The 19,253-nt window shown below is 36.7% G+C and overlaps 1 protein-coding gene across 1 annotated transcript in view; it reads right to left on the minus strand.

Moving 5' to 3' along the window:
* Positions 1-19,253, minus strand: part of CTNND2 (catenin delta 2) — a 1,648,910-nt gene that overhangs the window by 670,702 nt on the left and 958,955 nt on the right. The window lies entirely within an intron of this gene.

Here is a 19,253-nt window from a genome sequence, read left to right on the forward strand (position 1 = left end):
TCACAACAAAATAACTAATGCTTCTGTAACAAGAAGGAATGAAGTCATTTTGTTCTAAATAAACAGAAGTGGCTGCAAAATTCTCCAAATTCCCACATCCAAACTAAAGTGTATTCCCCTAAGCAAGCTGACTGTTTTCTTAGTGGTGACCTTGTTGAGCATTCCCTCTTTTTACCATCGCTCTATAACAACATAGGAAACTAATATATCCTTTCACTAATTGACCTACTCAGGCCCACATCACCAAGGAATCCCCATAAGGAACTTTCTAACTGGGGCCCCCTCATTCCCTACCTCACTGTCAACGTAAGTGGGCAATAGCCAGCTGCCCAAGAAAGGACACCCCCCTTGAGAGTGGGGTGTAGTCCACACGTCCACACAAATTAAGTCTGCCCTTATTCATTTTTGCACTCCCTGAAATATAATGCAGGGCTAGAGGCGAACGGATAGGGGTGTGAGACAGGGGCCCCCCTCCAGGAGCATTGTTTTTTCTTTTCTTTTTTTCCTCTAATTAAGAACTCAATATCTATCCACGCCAGCTATAGTAACTAACACCTATACGGTTTAACATGGCCAACATAATGGGGAAAAAACAAAAATCCCAGAAAAACCCCAAAAGAACCCTAACAGATCATTTTCATAACAAACATGGCTCTGATCTAGACAACTCAGAGGACGACTCAAGAGACTCACCCACTTCACTTAATAAAATTTCTAAATCAGATGGTCCACATAGAGAGGGTCCCTCCCTCTCCCAGACAACTTTTCTGGATACTATACAGACTCTGTCCGACAAAATGGATACACATCATACCTCTCTGCGTCAAGAGTTTAGACAATCAGTTGCTGAATTGAAAAGAGAAATATCAACAGTGAATGAGCAAACTGAAAATCTAGAGAAGAAACATGAAGATTTAGCTCTTGACCACTCCAACCTTCTCGCATATTCCCAAAACTTGGCTGAAATGATTACCGAATTAGAATGCAAACTAGCAGATCTGGAAGACAGGTCTCGCCGTAACAATCTACGGATACGCGGCATACCAGAGTCTGTTACTACAGCGGATCTTCCAATCTATCTGCAGGGACTCTTCAAAGAAATAACAGAGACACTCCAACCACAAGACCTATTAATAGACAGGGCGCACAGAGCCCTGCGACCCCGAAATTCATCTGCAGATACGCCTAGGGATGTAATCCTAAAATTACATTACTTCACGACCAGAAACAAAATATTGAGAGCCTCTTTTACTAACAAAACGCTGAAAGAACCGCACCAAGGAATACAGATTTTTCCAGATCTATCCCAGCACACTTTAGCGAGAAGGAGAACCTTCCAGCAGTTCACAAGAGTTTTAAGACACAACAACATTAAATATAGATGGGGATTCCCTGTAAAGCTCTTCCTCCAGCACCAGGATAGGTCCTATGTGATTTCTACTCCTGATCAGGGAATGAAACTTCTTCGCACTCTGGGTCTTGACCTCACCCAGAAGACGATCCAAAGCTTAGAAGATAATTCGGAACCTCTCAACACTTCTGCTCCGGAGTGGAACCCCCGCTCATCATCGTCCAGCAAAGTTTTTCCAACAAAATAATGATATGAGCTAACACACGGGTACATATCTTACTCTACTCCAAGCTCAAATATCAGTCATCTATAATGTCTCCTCACCAAACTTCACCAGCCTAATAGGACGCTATATGAGCTTACAAACGGGTACATATCTTACTCTCTATCTGCTCATATACACAGATCCACACTTGCTGTTAGGCAGAATACTGACTCCCTAATACTCCTACTTAACTACAGATTTAGGACATGGGAGGCACAACATCTGTCCATCCGTAGTCTATAGATATCCTCAATGGATGATGCCTCCTGGACCTTTCTCGTCAATATGGGATCAACAGGACTTTTAACCTCACCTAGGAGGAAAGCAGGTGAAGTTGACTGTCTCACTAAAGTTTACTGTGAAAAAGGGTGTGTGTACAAGCGCTAAGGTAATCCCCAAGCTGTATCCAAACAGAGATCCTAACCAACCTCCAAAAAATATGCACAAGTAGTAAGAAGTGAATACAGCGCCAACAAGAGGCCAAGGGATAAATATACTCACAGAGAGATAAAAGAAGATTATTTAATGAACCATGTTAAAAAGCATCAGTAATAAAAGACTATATATAAAAAATATAAAAAGCACATATAAATAAAATTACAAATACAGGAATATCTTACAGAAGCGGCTCAAAGGGCCAAAGCTAATAATTACAATAAAAACAGAGGTAATAACAGGTGATCAGTGTGAGTAGTACACCAGAATAAGAGTGTATACTAATAAAACAGAATTAGCCTAAGTACAACTGTAGCAAGTGCATCAAGCAAAAAACTAATAAACAATAATACAAACAATAGTGTTCAAAATTAGTGTTACAAAAATAGTGTTCCAAAAAAATAGAAAAATGCACTGCAGTGCAAAAAAAGGGGGGTAGCAAAATAATTGTATAGATACAATCAAATAGTGAGTGAGTGCAAATGGATATAAAAATGCTAGCTACTTAATCCAGTGAGGTTAAGATATAATTAAATAAAATACACAATATGCAATAACATAAAAAATAAAATACACAATATGCAATAACATAAAAAATAAAATATAAAATATAATCCAAAAAAGTGTTCAAAAAGTTGATCAACAAATGTTAGTGAAGAACAAAAATAAGTCAATCAAAACTAAAAAATGGAAAAAATGGGTGATGAAAAGCAAGGTGAAAGTGAGGAAATTGATTCCTTCCAATGTTAGTTACTTTAACAGATCCAAATTCCTGAGTGTGGTTGCTGAAGTAGCTGATTGGATCCTAGCACCTGTCAGCTGCTCCTATGGTATCCTAAAAAGTGTCCCTGTAAAAAAGAAATTCACAACATAGTGTATCCAATATGAGAATGAAGTAAAGATTAAAGTAATGCTTACCAATATGTCAGCGCGTTTCTGCCCTCAAAAAAGGGCCTTTGCTAGTCTTGAGAAAGGCCCTTTTTTGAGGGCAGAAATGCGTTGACATATTGGTAAGCATTACTTTAATCTTTACTTCAACAACTATGTTGTGAATTTCTTTTTTTACAGGGACACTTTTTAGGATACCATAGGAGCAGCTGACAGGTGCTAGGATCCAATCAGCTACTTCAGCAACCACACTCAGGAATTTGGATCTGTTAAAGTAACTAACATTGGAAGGAATCAATTTCCTCACTTTCACCTTGCTTTTCATCACCCATTTTTTCCCTTTTTTAGTTTTGATTGACTTATTTTTGTTCTTCACTAACATTTGTTGATCAACTTTTTGAACACTTTTTTGGATTATATTTTATATTTTATTTTTTATGTTATTGCATATTGTGTATTTTATTTTTTATGTTATTGCATATTGTGTATTTTATTTAATTATATCTTAACCTCACTGGATTAAGTAGCTAGCATTTTTATATCCTTTTGCACTCACTCACTATTTGATTGTATCTATACAATTATTTTGCTACCCCCCTTTTTTTGCACTGCAGTGCATTTTTCTATTTTTTGGAACACTATTTTTGTAACACTAATTTTGAACACTATTGTTTGTATTATTGTTTATTAGTTTTTTGCTTGATGCACTTGCTACAGTTGTACTTAGGCTAATTCTGTTTTATTAGTATACACTCTTATTCTGGTGTACTACTCACACTGATCACCTGTTATTACCTCTGTTTTTATTGTAATTATTAGCTTTGGCCCTTTGAGCCGCTTCTGTAAGATATTCCTGTATTTGTAATTTTATTTATATGTGCTTTTTACATTTTTTATATATAGTCTTTTATTACTGATGCTTTTTAACATGGTTCATTAAATAATCTTCTTTTATCTCTCTGTGAGTATATTTATCCCTTGGCCTCTTGTTGGCGCTGTCACTAAAGTTTACTATTAAAATTAAAGTTGTCTCTCTCCTCTTTTTAGTTTAGGAATGACTCTTATACTGAATTTGCATACCTGATGATAGATGCAATTCTCTAGATATGTAGGTTATGGTTCTTCTTTCCATATATTCGTTAAGATATAAAAGATAAACGCTATCATTGTTTTCCTGTGTTGTTCCTAAAGGTAGACAAGTTTAGCTAAATGTTCATTGCTCTAAAATTTTGTATTATGGTTCATAATTTGATTTAAAGATAACCACGTCATCATGTGTAACCTATGAACACCTTTTTTCTTTGTAAATTGTGATGTTTGAAACTCTTTGTTTTATTGATGTGAACTTATTCCAAACATATTACATGAGACTACCCCCCCCCCCCCTTTCTGTATATAACATATTTGAGCTCTTACACTATAATACCAACCCTCCGGGTTACAGTCCTGGAGGGCCCCAATGTTCTGACACCCCTACACCTCTCCTCCTGCATTTAAAACATTTCTCTTTTTGCAGTTAAAGCTCCGTCCCCCTCCCCCCCCCTGCCTCGACGTGGGTCCTTTACCCACTTTCTGTAATTAGCGGCTCTGGCCCGCTGTACTCTTTCACCTCTTTGTTCACTTCAAATATATACAGCCACATCAAAGTCAAAGGTAAATAAACTATATAGAGATAAACATTCATTTACCACATCTATATACCCCAAAACGGAGTGTCTCCCGAACTCCACAATATCGCCTCATACAAATTAACTTACAACCCACAATCTGACACAACAAAACATGGAGCAACTCCTTTTTCTTCTTATATATATTTTTGAATACCCTACTGTGTTTTGAAACATACTTCGGGACCACGAATGCTCTCTATAATTTTGAATATTTTCTCATCTCTACATAAACCTGTTGATATTAATCCACCTGAGAGCTGTATATTGTATCACACTGCATGTTATGCTTTTCTTTTAGTTATTTTTTCCTATAAAACTTGCAAAATAGAGACATAGTATCTATGGGCAGGTCATATCAGTCCACAATAGGCAATGAAGATTTAAAAAGCTCATTCGAGAACACACCTATTATGAACAAAACTGTGTTTCCTTGCTGATATGAAAGTTTACATTTGTACTGACTTGTGCCTGTCTACTCGTTGTTGTTTATTTTTCACTTGTTTGTCTCAATAAAAATTTATATTTAAAAAAAAAAAAAATTCTCTATCTGACCTACAAAGCCCTTACCAATGCAGCCTCCCTACCTGTCCTCACTTATCAACAAATATACTCCAGCCCCTCCCCAAAGATCCAACAATGATCTACTCCTTGCATCTTCTACCATCATCTCTTCCCATGCTAGGCTACAGGACTTCTCTCACCCAGCACCAACCCTCTGGAACGCACTTCCACGAGCTGTCAGACTTTCCCCCAACCTCTCCTCCTTTAAACGCTCCCTAAAGACCTTCTTGTTCAGAGAAGCCTATTACCAAATCAGTAACTAATGAATTCCACTTGCCTAATAGCCCTCATCTAACTCCACACTAACATCATTCCCACCTTTGCAGTCCCCACCTCCTGTTTCTCACGCTCCTACCCATCTAGGTTGTAAGTTCCCACAGGAACAGGGCCCCCAATTCCCCTGTATTTGTTTGTTAAATTTTGTCTGGTGTCTCATATTGTACTGTCCTTTAATTTTTTTTTTACCCATGGACAGTGCTGCTGAATCTGAAATAATTATAATAATAATAATAATAATAATAATAATAATAATAATAATAATAATAAAGAAGTACATTGGAATCTTTTTTTTTATTATTGTATTCTTTATCTAACTAATGAAAGAAAACATTTGAGATTCATGTCCCTTTAAGCTTTATGAATATGTATATTTATACATTATTCATGTAAATGGAGACATCAGAATTAGTGTATAAAATGTCAACAACTACTTAGAAATAAACTGCACCTTTTTTTGGGGGGGGGCAAAAAAAGGTACATATTTGTGCTATATTGTGTAGCTATGTTTTTATTGGTGTGCCTTGCAAATTAGCTTCACTTATTAATCTAATCAAGTTCTTTTCTAACAGTACCTAATAATAATAATACCTAGGCTGCTTATATATATAAATATATATTCTACTCTTTGTACAGGGAATCGCACGTTAGTACATAGGACCGATTCCGGTGATAATCCTGAACATCCCAGGGATAAATCACATACACCGTGATAAAGAGCTTCACTATGAAAAGATAAGGGATATGAAACAGTGCTACTTTCATAAAAAAAAAAAAAGTTAAATCAAAGTAAACTTATTTTTTTGCAAAATTGTCAGTGTAGCCACTGCTTTCTGGGAGATGAGGGTGCTGACATGCTGAGAACTTAAGTTGCATTCTGTCTTCTGTGCAAGGGCAAACAATTGACTTCCTATTTCTCTAGCATTTCCTGAACAGCAATCCAGCTCATGTTGCACTAGAAGATTTATGACATCCAGCAATATATGCCTTCCTGTAGGGACCTCAGCCCTCTTGTGGAACTGTTACAGGAAGCAATGGACACATGTACAAAAAAAAGTTAAAAAAAATCAAAATGAACGAAAGGTAGAATCTAGAGGTGTGTACACGTGAAAAATTTGGTTTGACCTAATCTTTCATCGCGCATAATCAAAAAACTTTGTATTTCGAATATTTGTTGCCCATGCTATTCACACTGTTACCCTAACACTGCTCTAACTGACCACTGCTGCAGAGACTAATACCCACTATTCTGTATCTGGCTGTACTCTGCACACTTGACTTATTGAAAAAAATAAAAGCAATATTCACAGTAAAAAATAGTCTAGGTGAGCTGAACAATAAGCACTCCTTGTCACATAGATATACTCTCTTTACCGTTCTTTATAGCAATATCAATTGTATCTATTCAAATTTACATATATATTTCAGGCAAAGAATATCATTTCAGGCAAAGAGTACCATCTCTTTTATGTCAATAATACCTATATATAAATAACATTAACAATAAACAATAATAAAGATAAAATTCTTAGTGTTAAACAGTACTGGAAAATTACTGACACAAGAAAACTAAATAAGATAGCATTAAATATGCTACTAATCTCACCTCGATGTCCCCAGGAGTATGGTAAAATCTGTTATGTATTCAGATGTTTGAATGAAAATCCTCCTGTCTCTGTAACTGAGAGCGGTGCTGCTTTACTGATCGTTGGACGCTGAAGAGCGCCCAAACAACTGGTAGCTGTGAACACAAGAAAAGAACAGAGCGCAACCGCAACTCAAGGTAAAAATTTTATTACTTTTTCGAGCGCTAAAAACAAATTGCACTTACAAGAAATTGGCAATATTCAAGCCTTATGGTTTAACAATCCACTGAACCGCAATCTCACTGACAGCCCTCCACGCTGACATCTAATATGGCATCTCCGGGAAGTCCGTAGTCATAGGTGTTAATGACCAAATGGTAAAAGTACTTGCAAGAGCAATAAATATAACAGTCTGCAACAGTGTCCCTTTATATAACTTTGGTCTACGCGTTTCGTCCTCTTCAATGGGACTTTCTCAAGACTCAGGGTTTAATGTTCTAGTTCGCGGGGATCCTCTTCTTAAAACTCCAGCTTGATTTCTATAGGCTGGAACATTGACCAATCCTGAGCACCAATCTGACACACCTACTCCCAATCCAATTCTTTCTGCTACGGTGTGTCAGACTGGAGCTACCGGTCTTTATATTAACACTTTCATTCAGAACAACTGTTTAATTCATACATATTTTACTTAAACAATTATGCTTATAAATATACACAAAATACATGAATAAATACATACATCTAAACACCAACTAATCAAAATTTCATGCTTAAAAATAGCAGCTGTGAGGCTTCTACCTAAAACACACATTGCTAAAAGTTCTTAAAGGGATATTAACATTACCTTCTCCCTTCTACTACCCCTATTGCTGATAAATATGATAGGAATGTACCAACACCAATCTTAATACTTAAGTGATATATACTAACCTAAAAATTTAAAAAATTGATTTAAAAATTAATTAGAAAATTAAAAAATTAATAAATGTTTTCTTAAAAATTATTAATTATTATTTTGATTAAATTAATTACTACTTAAATTGATCTATTCTACATGAAAACTACGCTTTTAGGAATACAGGATTTATCTTATTTTATTCATATTTTATTATATTCTACCAATAAATGATCATATAAATGTATATACCTTCCTTTATATTTCACAAAATTAAATCATGAATGCTTGAAGGTCCAAATCTATATTTAACCCTTTTGGGGCCAAGCAATCTAGAGATTGAATCCACTTTGTTTCTCTTTTCCTCAATTCCGTTAATCTTTGATGTGGGTTAGTAGTCACAGATACTGTTTCTAAGATACTGATTCTTAGGCTACTGGGGTCATTGTTATGAAACACTCGAAAGTGATCGGACACACTATGTGTCTTGAGACCTTGTTCTATGTTGTAAATGTGCTCATAACATCTACGCTTTTCTTTTTGTCCTCCCTACATAGACACACCCACATTTGCACGTTAAACTATATACCACATATGGGGATTGACAGGTGCCTCGTGAGTTAATGGGAAATGATTTTGAATGACTAGTGTCCTTAATAAAATCCCTATTCCAAATTAAGGGGCACATGCAACAGTTTTTACGACCACACTTAAAGGTCCCTGGTTTCCCCTTAGCCCAATGATCTAATGTTCCCAATCCTCGTTGTTTATTACTTTCTAACACAGGCAATTTGGAGGGGGCAAGGATGTTCTTGAGGTTCCTATTTTTCTTATAAACAATATTGGGTTTGTCTTTAATTGCATCCCTAAGTAAGGGGTCTGCCTGCAGAATACCCCAATGCTTGTTCAGAATTTTTAAAAAAAAACCAGCACCATCATTGTACGTGGTTATAAATCTAATTGTATTATGCTCAGACCCTTCACTATTCGTTTTCTCCTTTGGGCATAAAAGTGCATCCCTACTACACACTGTTTTTCTATTTCTCGCTTCTATTATCAGTTCCTTATCATACTCCTTCTCTAGGAACTTCTTTTATAGTTTAACGTGCAAATGTGGGTGTGTCTATGTAGGGAGGACAAAAAGAAAAGTGAAGCGTAGATGTTATGAGCACATTTACAGCATAGAACAAGTTCTCAAGACACAGTGTGTCCGATCACTTTCGAGTGTCTCATAACAATGACCCCAGTAGCCTAAGAATCAGTATCTTAGAAACAGTATCTGTGACTACTAACCCACATCAAAGATTAACGGAATTGAGGAAAAGAGAAACAAAGTGGATTCAATCTCTAGATTGCTTGGCCCCAAAAGGGTTAAATATAGATTTGGACCTTCAAACATTCATGATTTAATTTCGTGAAATATAAAGGAAGGTATATACATTTATATGATTATTTATTGGTAGAATATAATAAAATATGAATAAAATAAGATAAATCCTGTATTCCTAAAAGCGTAGTTTTCATGTAGAATAGATCAATTTAAGTAGTAATTAATTTAATCAAAATAATAATTAATAATTTTTAAGAAAACATTAATTTTTTAATTTTCTAATTAATTTTTTAATCAATTTTTTAATTTTTTAGGTTAGTATATATCACTTAAGTATTAAGATTGGTGTTGGTACATTTCTATCATATTTATCAGCAATATGGGTAGTAGAAGGGAGAAGGTAATGTTAATATCCCTTTAAGAACTTTTAGCAATGTGTGTTTTAGGTAGAAGCCTCACAGCTGCTATTTTTAAGCATGAAATTTTGATTAGTTGGTGTTTATATGTATGTATTCATGTATTTTGTGTATATTTATTAGCATAATTGTTTAAGTAAAATATGTATGAATTAAACAGTTGTTCTGAATGAAAGTGTTAATATAAAGACCGGTAGCTCCAGTCTGACACACCATAGCAGAAAGAATTGGATTGGGAGTAGGTGTGTCAGATTGGTGCTCAGGATTGGTCAATGTTCCAGCCTATAGAAATCAAGCTGGAGTTTTAAGAAGAGGATCCCCGCGAACTAGAACATTAAACCCTGAGTCTTGAGAAAGTCCCATTGAAGAGGACGAAACGCGTAGACCAAAGTTATATAAAGGGACACTGTTGCAGACTGTCATATTTATTGCTCTTGCAAGTACTTTTACCATTTGGTCATTAACACCTATGCCTACGGACTTCCCGGAGACGCCATATTAGATGTCAGCATGGAGGGCTGTCAGTGAGATTGCGGTTCAGTGGATTGTTAAACCATAAGGCTTGAATATTGCCAATTTCTTGTAAGTGCAATTTGTTTTTAGCGCTCGAAAAAGTAATAAAACTTTTACCTTGAGTTGCGGTTGCGCTCTGTTCTTTTCTTGTGTTCCATGCTATTCAGTATTTGTTTTATTTTAAATAAAACTAATACTGAACATTTGCGGAATATTAACATTCAGCATGCTGGAGAGCTGCACTAATCCCAACTATTTTTCACAGAGCCCCAGGGCATGCTAATAGGAGGCTTAGCAAGGCAGATCCCAGGGCCTGCGCTAAAAGACCTTCACTTTTAGTGCAGGCCATGGGTTCTGCAGCTCTAAGCCTCCTATTAGTGCACCCTGGTGCTCTGTGAAGAAGGATTAGCATGGCTCTCTAGTGCGCTAAAGCAGGGCCGGATTGGGCAGCCGGGATACCGGGAAAAATCTCGGTGGGCCGCCGCCCAGCAGCTCAGTTGGGCTGCCTCAGCTGCTGCAGTAGCTCAAAGCAGCAATTTATTAGCATTTAGCAAATATTGTGATGCATAATACTACTCCGATATTTATATATATATTGTGGTAATAGTATACACTTAGGCTAACTGGCTAAGACTAGAGGCAGTGAGGAAGAGGAACGCTACTAGACTGTGAGACTGTCTAAAATAACCCCCTCTGGATGTGCCTGCAACGCAAACTACTGCAACCCAATCAGACTGAGTCTGTGTCTGTTTCTCACTCACAGCTCAGTCTGACTGGATGAGGCCAGGGAGGATGCGGGGTGGACCGGGTCGGACTGGCCTAGCTTAGGAATGTCACACTGAGTTGACTGACAGACTGTCCATGTGACATAGTGGAAGTAGCCTGCAAAGCATCAGCGAGCCTAGTTGAGTTGCAGGCCACGTGGGGTCACGTGTGGGAGGAACGGAAGACAACGGGGGCAGGCGGTCACTGGACACAACTTACCTGCAAAGTTCAGTTCTCCTCCCGGTAACTGAGCTGCATGAATGTGAACAGTGTGTGAGCTGGCAAAGGCTGGGAGAGATCTGCAGCGATTGGCAGGAGGGATCTCCAGTGCCTGACTATTTTTTAAAGTGTGCATCTCAGAAACTAGTAACTGATATATGAACTAGTGAACGATCAAGTGACTTGTGGATGATAATTTAGTAAATGGATCTGTGTGTGTAAAGGTGTATTACTATCAAAACAAATGTGGCTATTTTTAGATTTTGCTAAAAACTAATGTTAACCTATTGAAATGTGGACAGCAACTTGTCAAAGAGCATGTCTGTGCAGTGCTGTCTGTGTTCTTGATCTTGAACAGTATACAATCTGAGTGTATACTTACAGTGTGTGTTACTAGGTGAGTGTTTTCTCACTCACAGTATGGTGTACACTCTTACTGGTGTTTACTATATGCACTCACTATAACTTTATCTGTCATTATGCTTCAAAGCTTAGTGTGGGGGAAATCTATGTTGTGTTTGTATGCATTATTTATATTGAGACAGATCAGGTGAGATCACCGACAGACGCAGACTGTGGACACTAATAATCCTGAAAGGGATTTAATTTTTTTTTTTTTTACTGCCTGCTCTAAGTTAAACATTCTTGCATCATAAAGAAGATTATCTCACAGAATATGAAGTATATATATATATATATATATATATATATATATATATATATATATATATATATATATATATATATTCAAGCAATTTCCAGCTCTGCCCACCAAGAGGCAACCGCCTGGGTGCAAATATAAGCAATATAAGTAACACAGTCAGATGCACTCTCAGGTCTTTTCAATTGATTCTTTAATGGAACGTTTTCGGGGTTCACAACCCCTTCATCGGCATGCTGATGAAGGGGTTGTGAACCCCGAAAACGTTCCATTAAAGAATCAATTGAAAAGACCTGAGAGTGCATCTGACTGTGTTACTTATATATATATATATATATATATTTATATATATATATATATATATATATATATATATATATATAATACATAATATTGTGTGAGATAATCTTCTTTATGATACAAGAATGCTTAACTTAGAGCAGGCAGTAAAAAAATAAATCTTAAATCCCTTTTAGGATTATTAGTGTCTGGTGTCTATGGGCGCGCCACAGCGAAATTTAGGGCTGGTCTAAAAATTTTCCAGAGCTGCTTTTCATTCCCAGTCCGGCCCTGCGCTAAAGGTATTTAATACTTAAGGGGAACTTTAACCCCCTAAGGTAATTTAAAGGAAACAAATGAATATTGACGAATTTCATAAGTATTTATAAATTTCAGTGCACATTCTTTCGGATATTAGTTTTGTGAAAAAGAGATGAATATCCGTGCTTCATTAGCGAGTTTGCATTTCTAACGAGACTAATGCGCATCTAGTAGAATCCTTTTTAAAATGATAAATTATACATATTGTAATGATTTCTGTTAAACATGAGGTACTGCTTAGTTCTTTTTTTTATTAAAACAATGAAACAGATTGCTTTACATCCTTTTAAATTGGGATATTTAGCTTTTATTTGCATTTTAGATTAATTATCAATTGCTGATTAGATCATATGGACGTTTTGTGATAAATTGTAAATATTGATTTTTTTTTATTCTTTGTGATTATTATACAATTTGTCTGTGATTGTTTAGAGAACTTATAGATTGAAGTACATTATGATTATTTAAGAATGAAAGATACTTCTGTGTTGTCTACATGAAGAGGAATAGATGTAATAATAACACTATTATTTACTCCTGTGTTTTTTTTTTTAATTTTGTTCAGTAATTTATGAGTTTTTTTTTTCTTCTTACATTAGGAGGATCGCCATAAAGTTCAAAGCATACTTTTACTAACTATTGTATGAGCTGAGTTATTTAAATGTTAAATACAATATTAAAGGGATACTAAACCCAATTTTTTTATTTCATGATTCTGATAGAGCATGAGATTTTAAGCACCTTTCTAATTTACTCCTATTATCAATTTTTCTTTATTCTCTTGCTATCTTGATTTGAAAAAGCAATTCTGTAAGCTTTAGAGACAGACCATTATTTGTTCAGCACATGGTTAGCACTTGCTGATTTGTGGCTAAATGTAGCAAACCAATCAGCAGCTCTACCAAGGTGCTGAACTAAAAAATGGGCCGGCTCCTAACCTTTTATTAATGCTTTTTCAAATCAAGATAACACGAGAACAAAGAAAAATTGATAATAGGAGTAAATTAGAAAGTTGCTTAAAATTGCATGTTCTATCGGAATCATGAAAGAAAAAATGAGGGGTTAGTATCCCTTTAAATTCCTCAGAAAATATTTAAATGAAATCAAGATCATAGGTCTTATTTACCAACATGCTAGAGGGATATGGACAGAGTCCAATGACTGCATGTTGCAAATTGATTGTACTTGATACTTTATACAACAGGGCAAAAAACTAATTTACATTGGGTCCATAATTGGCCATACTAGGAAGCTAGCTACAGTTTTTACAGGGGGTGGCTGAACTGCCAAACCCTCAAAATCACAATTGTAAATTATATTTTAAAAAGAGCATAAAAACATTTGCAATGCCTATTATTTCTGATATAATTTAAGCACAATAAAATATTACCTTCAATGTTCATTTAAAGGAAATGAAAGTATTTTATATATGCATGAGAGGTAGTGTTTTAGTAAGTAGGATGCAACCAAAATTCTCTCTGTGGGCAGTGGAAAAAGCATAATACTCTGAGTTAAATTATTGAAAAGTGGGCAAAAAGAATGGTTTAGTTTGGTTTTGGTCACATTTTGTGTCAGTCACATTTTAATATAATCTAACTGAAAAAAAAATATTTACTATTAACCTTAAAGGGACACTGAACCCAAATTTGTTCTTTCCTGATTCAGGTAGAGCATGCAATTTTAAGCAACTTTCTAATTTACTTCTATTATCAATATTTCTTTGTTCTCTTGATATCTTTATTTGAAAAAGAAGGCATCTAAGATTTTTTTTTCGGTTCAGGACTCTGGACAGCGCCTTTTTATTGGTGGATGAATTTATCCACCAATCAGCAAGAACAACCCAGGTTGTTCACCAAAAATGGGCCGGCATCCAAACTTACATTCTTGCATTTCAAATAAAGATACCAAGAGAAGGAAGAAAATTTGATAATAGGAGTAAATTAGAAAGTTGCTTATAATTTCATGCTCTATCTGTATCACAAAAGGAAAAAAATAGGGTTAACTGTCCCTTTAAAACACCTACTAACATTGAAAAGAGTGCATTAAGGGGACAGTGAAGTCAACATTTTAAATGTATGATTCAGATAGAACATGCAGTTTCAAACAGCTTGTCAATTTATTTCTGTTATCTAATTTTCTTTTTCCTCTTTGTAGTCTTTTTTTGAAGATCATACCTAGGTACATAGGTAAGAACAGCAAAGCAATACTGGGAGATAGCTGCTGATTGGTAGCTGCCTCTTTTCATTGGGTCTCCTATTTTTTCAGTTAGCTCCAGTAGTAAATTGCAGCTCCTTTATCATAGGATACAAGAAAATAAAGTATATAATATTAGAAAACATAAACTGACTTCTGAAGATCGGCCATATCCCAGCCCACGTGGAGGGATGATAATGGAGATGCCTAGCTTGCTAAATAAGCTCCTAGATACCCTAAATGAATTTTTTTTACAGTTGGAACAGGGACTGATACTAGCATTTACTTTGACGGATGCTGATCCCATGCCAATATCTGATCGACAAGTAGCACAGCTCCGGAAGTTGCCCACAAAGCCTTCCAAAAATCTTGAAGCACTTAAGTTCGGTGAGACCCCCACCTCCTCAGAGGTGACAAGCACGAGTGGTGAGCCCAGTGCTTGTTCGGAGGCTATGCCATCTTTCGCTATTCAAGCTGTGTCACAGGAACATGGAGCGGTACAGCTGAGCTGCACACACCATCGCAGCAACTGTATAACAGGAGCGCCTACCAGGTACGGAGGTCTGTTTGGACCTGATGTGGCTTTGGAGCTCATGTGTGATCTGATGAGGCGGGTTAGTGGAGCAATAAGTTTGAGCCCAAAGTTGGTTGACTGCTTCCTCGCGGTCTCTGCAGGAGGAACTCAGCAACATGTCTTCTCACAATCTTTCAAGATGTTTGTTAAATCGGTGAAGTCTGCTCTATATTGCTTTGAAGAATGTGACTCTGGACTGCACCCGGATGACCTGCAAGGTTTTATGCTTTTACAAATAACCGGTGTAGGGTAGATTTTCTGTATTATCTGCTTGGAGACAGGAACTGTAGATCCTTTAGCTTAGATAGATTTTGGTTAACTATAATGATTCCCACCATAAATTTATACAGTTAGATTATTGTATATATCCTTTTAGCTCTAGATTTCTAAACATGTTAGGAAGCATTTTGAATCTGGTTCTGTTAACTAACAAATTACAGTATGTACTTAGTTCCTAATCCTTGTTTGAATTGCCCTGTTAGAATTAAGTTGGGGAGCTTAGCAATAAATAATTTTGAGTCCAAAGTCACTTATATTGCAACTCTAAGTGGGAGACAGAAGATAGGTTAAGGAAGCCTTTTATCAGCAGTCCAATGCCCTATATGTTCATTGAGGATTAACTAATGTTAGGATGTAGGTAAACTCTTCCTCTCTACTACAATGTACCATGAGGTGTTTCTTGTAATATTTTATGGTTATCTATATATGACAGCTTCTCTTTTAGAGAGAGATCTTTGTTACCCTCTACTTCCTACTAGAAATCATGGAACTAGGTAATTCTGCTAAGCTAACCTCCTTTACAACCATATTTAATTATGGATTATTTAAAAACTTAAGTTGAGAGTATAGATACATGTGCATCTATGACCGCAACACTGTGAAACTTAACCACTTAGATGCTAAAACTTCATAAATCTGGGTATTTTATATAGTTAGCTATCATAGAATGTTTTATTAGTACTTTAGCTGTACCTTTGATTAACTGTGCCATACAGCTATACTCAATAATAGTACGTTTGCTATTGCTGATTACAAATTACATACAGGATATGGTTTGGTGTTTATAGCAACATATTCTGCTTTACTGTAATTAGTTACTGTCATATTGGTTGCGAAGGGATCTGCCTTTATATTACCACACCATTGTTTTATATAACTTGTGGATATTTTTAATACCTGCGATATCTATTGTCTAGCCCTAAACGTGTGGTTCTCCTTACTGTGAGGCACAGGGCCCGTGCCCGCAGGGTGGAAGAACATTACAAATTATAATAGGCTACCCTCGTGGCAGCAATGCAGAATGGAGTCCCTGAAGTTTCAATTGCCCAAATTCTGGTATATAGCAACGTAACCTAAGGTAACATAGGCCATTGTGTAGCCAGATACACTTATATAAGAATTGCTGTCATCCCTATAGGTGTACATTTGACTCTTACCAAGTCGCACCACCAGAGAGGGGACAGGGATTAGTGATCTTAAGTAGATGTCAGATCTTACTTGGCTACCTATATTAGCAAGAACTCCCTAATGCCACAGGATTGCATGTGACCTGTCTAGACTTGTAACAGCCTGTTAGTGACCATAGTGATCTGGACATTGATTACCTCCCCCCGGCTAGTTAGACTGCGATATTCCATTCTCTCTTTGCTGTCGGGAATATCTATTTTGTACAATCCTCCATAGGTGGCAGATGAAAGGTACATTTTTCTAAATTAAGATGTTACTACTAATGCTCCACTTAGCAATATTTTATTTAGCTCCTTGCACTAACATAGAGCTTCCTATATGACCCTGCTAGCTCCATCCCTCCCCCCCCCCCCCCGCCATCGGCCTACTAGGTAGGCATGGGAAAATGCATCCCCTAGAAACCACTTACTCTTGTTTTTCATGTATGTCTATGCTTCTCAATGTTCATTATTAACATGTTTTCATAGTCATGTGGTAGATTTCCATGTACAAAAAAACAACGAAGACACTCTCAGTGACTAAACTATTTTCTCCACCAAGAATACACTTGAGTGTTCAACAGGTTTTGATTATTTAGATCACGACTAACTGCATCATCATTCATGATTCAAATATTTATTAATGATCTGCTTGGAAATATAATATTAATGTGACATACTATATATCTATTCCAAATTTCCTCAATTTTGATATTACTATCCCCAACTACTTGTACTATTTATATCTATGGCTCAAGAGTAGCTGCTGTTTGAAATGGGGAATAGCCAAATACAAAAAATAAAAAGGAGGGTACAAATTAAATATATAGGTTGATAATTTATATATTGCTGCACTTATGTTTCAGAGTCATATTTTATCTCTATGCTGTAAAGTACATGATGTATGTTGTAGAAAAGTTTTCATTATTATATTGTCTTGATGCAAAATATTGTATTAAGACTATATTGCAACCTTGTTTTTGTTGATACTCTTTATAACCTCAATAAAAATACTTAAAAAAAAAAAAAAGAAAACATAAATTATGCTTACCAGATCATTTCATTTCCTTCTGTACAAGGAGAGTCCACGGTTTCATTCCTTCATGTTGGGAAATACTGAACCTGGCCACCAGGAGGAGGCAAAGAAACCCCAGCCAAAGGCTTAAATACCTCTCCCACTTCCCCTATCCCCAAGTCATTCTGCTGAGGGAACAAGGAACAGTAGGAGAAATATCAGGGTGTAAAAGGTGCCAGAAGAAAATGATAATTCAGGGGGCTGCCCATCAGAGAACACAGGGGCCGTGGACTCTCCATGTACAGAAGGAAATTAAATTATCTGGTAAGCATAATTTATGTTTTCCTTCTTAATACAAGGAGAGTCCACAGCTTCATTCCTTACTGTTGGGAAACTTATACCCAAGCTCTAGAGGACATTGAATGAAAACGGGAGAAACAAAAAGAGAGGCGGACCCTAATTTGAGGGCACCACAGCCTGAAAAACCCTTTCTCCTGAAGGCTGCTTCAGCTGAAGCAAAAACATCAAACTTGTAAAATTTAGAAAAAGTGTGTAAGGAGGACCAAGTGGCCGCCTTACAAATCTGAGCCTTACAAATCTGATCCATAGAGGCCTCATTCTTAAAGGCCCAAGAGGACACCACTTCTCTAGTAGAATGAGCCGTAATTTTCTGAGGAGGTGTCTGTCCTGCTGTCTCATAGGCTAAGCGGAGAAGACTCCTCAAACAAAAGGATAAGGAAGTCGAAGAGACCTTCTGGCCCTTACGCTTCCCAGAATATGCCACAAATAGGGAAGAAGCTTGTCTAAAATCTTTAGTAGCTTGAAGATAAAACTTCAAGGCATGAACTACGTCCAAAATATGAAGTAAACGTTCTTTCGAAGAGGAAGGATTAGGACACAAAGAAGGGACCACAATCTCTTGACTGATGTTGTGGTCTGACACGACTTTAGGGAGAAACCCTAACTTAGTACGTAGTACAGCCTTATCCGAATGGAACACCAGATAAGGAGGCTCACATTGCAAGGCAGCAATCTCAGGTACTCTGCGTGCCGAAGCAATAGCCAGTAGAAAGAGAACTTTTCAGGACAAATATGGATCTCATGCATAGGCTCAAACAGTCTGTTGCAAAACCTTAAGAACCAGATTCAGACTCCAAGGGGGAGCCGAAGATCTGAACAAAATTCTGATCCTAATCAGAGCCTTAAAAAAAGGACTGAACATCTGGAAGCTCAGAGAGCCTGTTGTGCAGTAAAACAGAGAAGGACAAAATCTGTCCCCTCAGGGAACTGGCCGAAAGACCCTTCTCCAGACCATCTGGAAACATCAGAATCCTGACAACCTTAACTTTATGCCAAGGAAATCCTCGCTCTTCACACCAGAATAAGTAGGTTCTCCACGCCTTATGATAGATGTGATGAGTAACCGGCTTACGAGCTTGAATGAGAGTATAAATAACTCTCTCAGAAAACCCTCCACGCACTCAGCCTCAGAGAATCTAGATTTTGATAAACAAAAGGACCTTGTTCCAGCAGATCCCTGCGACAAGGTAACTTCCATGGAAGAGAAGATGACATCCTCACCAGGTCCGCGA

This window comes from Bombina bombina, chromosome 5, assembly GCF_027579735.1.
Source record: "Bombina bombina isolate aBomBom1 chromosome 5, aBomBom1.pri, whole genome shotgun sequence".
Taxonomy (NCBI): Eukaryota; Metazoa; Chordata; class Amphibia; order Anura; family Bombinatoridae; genus Bombina; species Bombina bombina.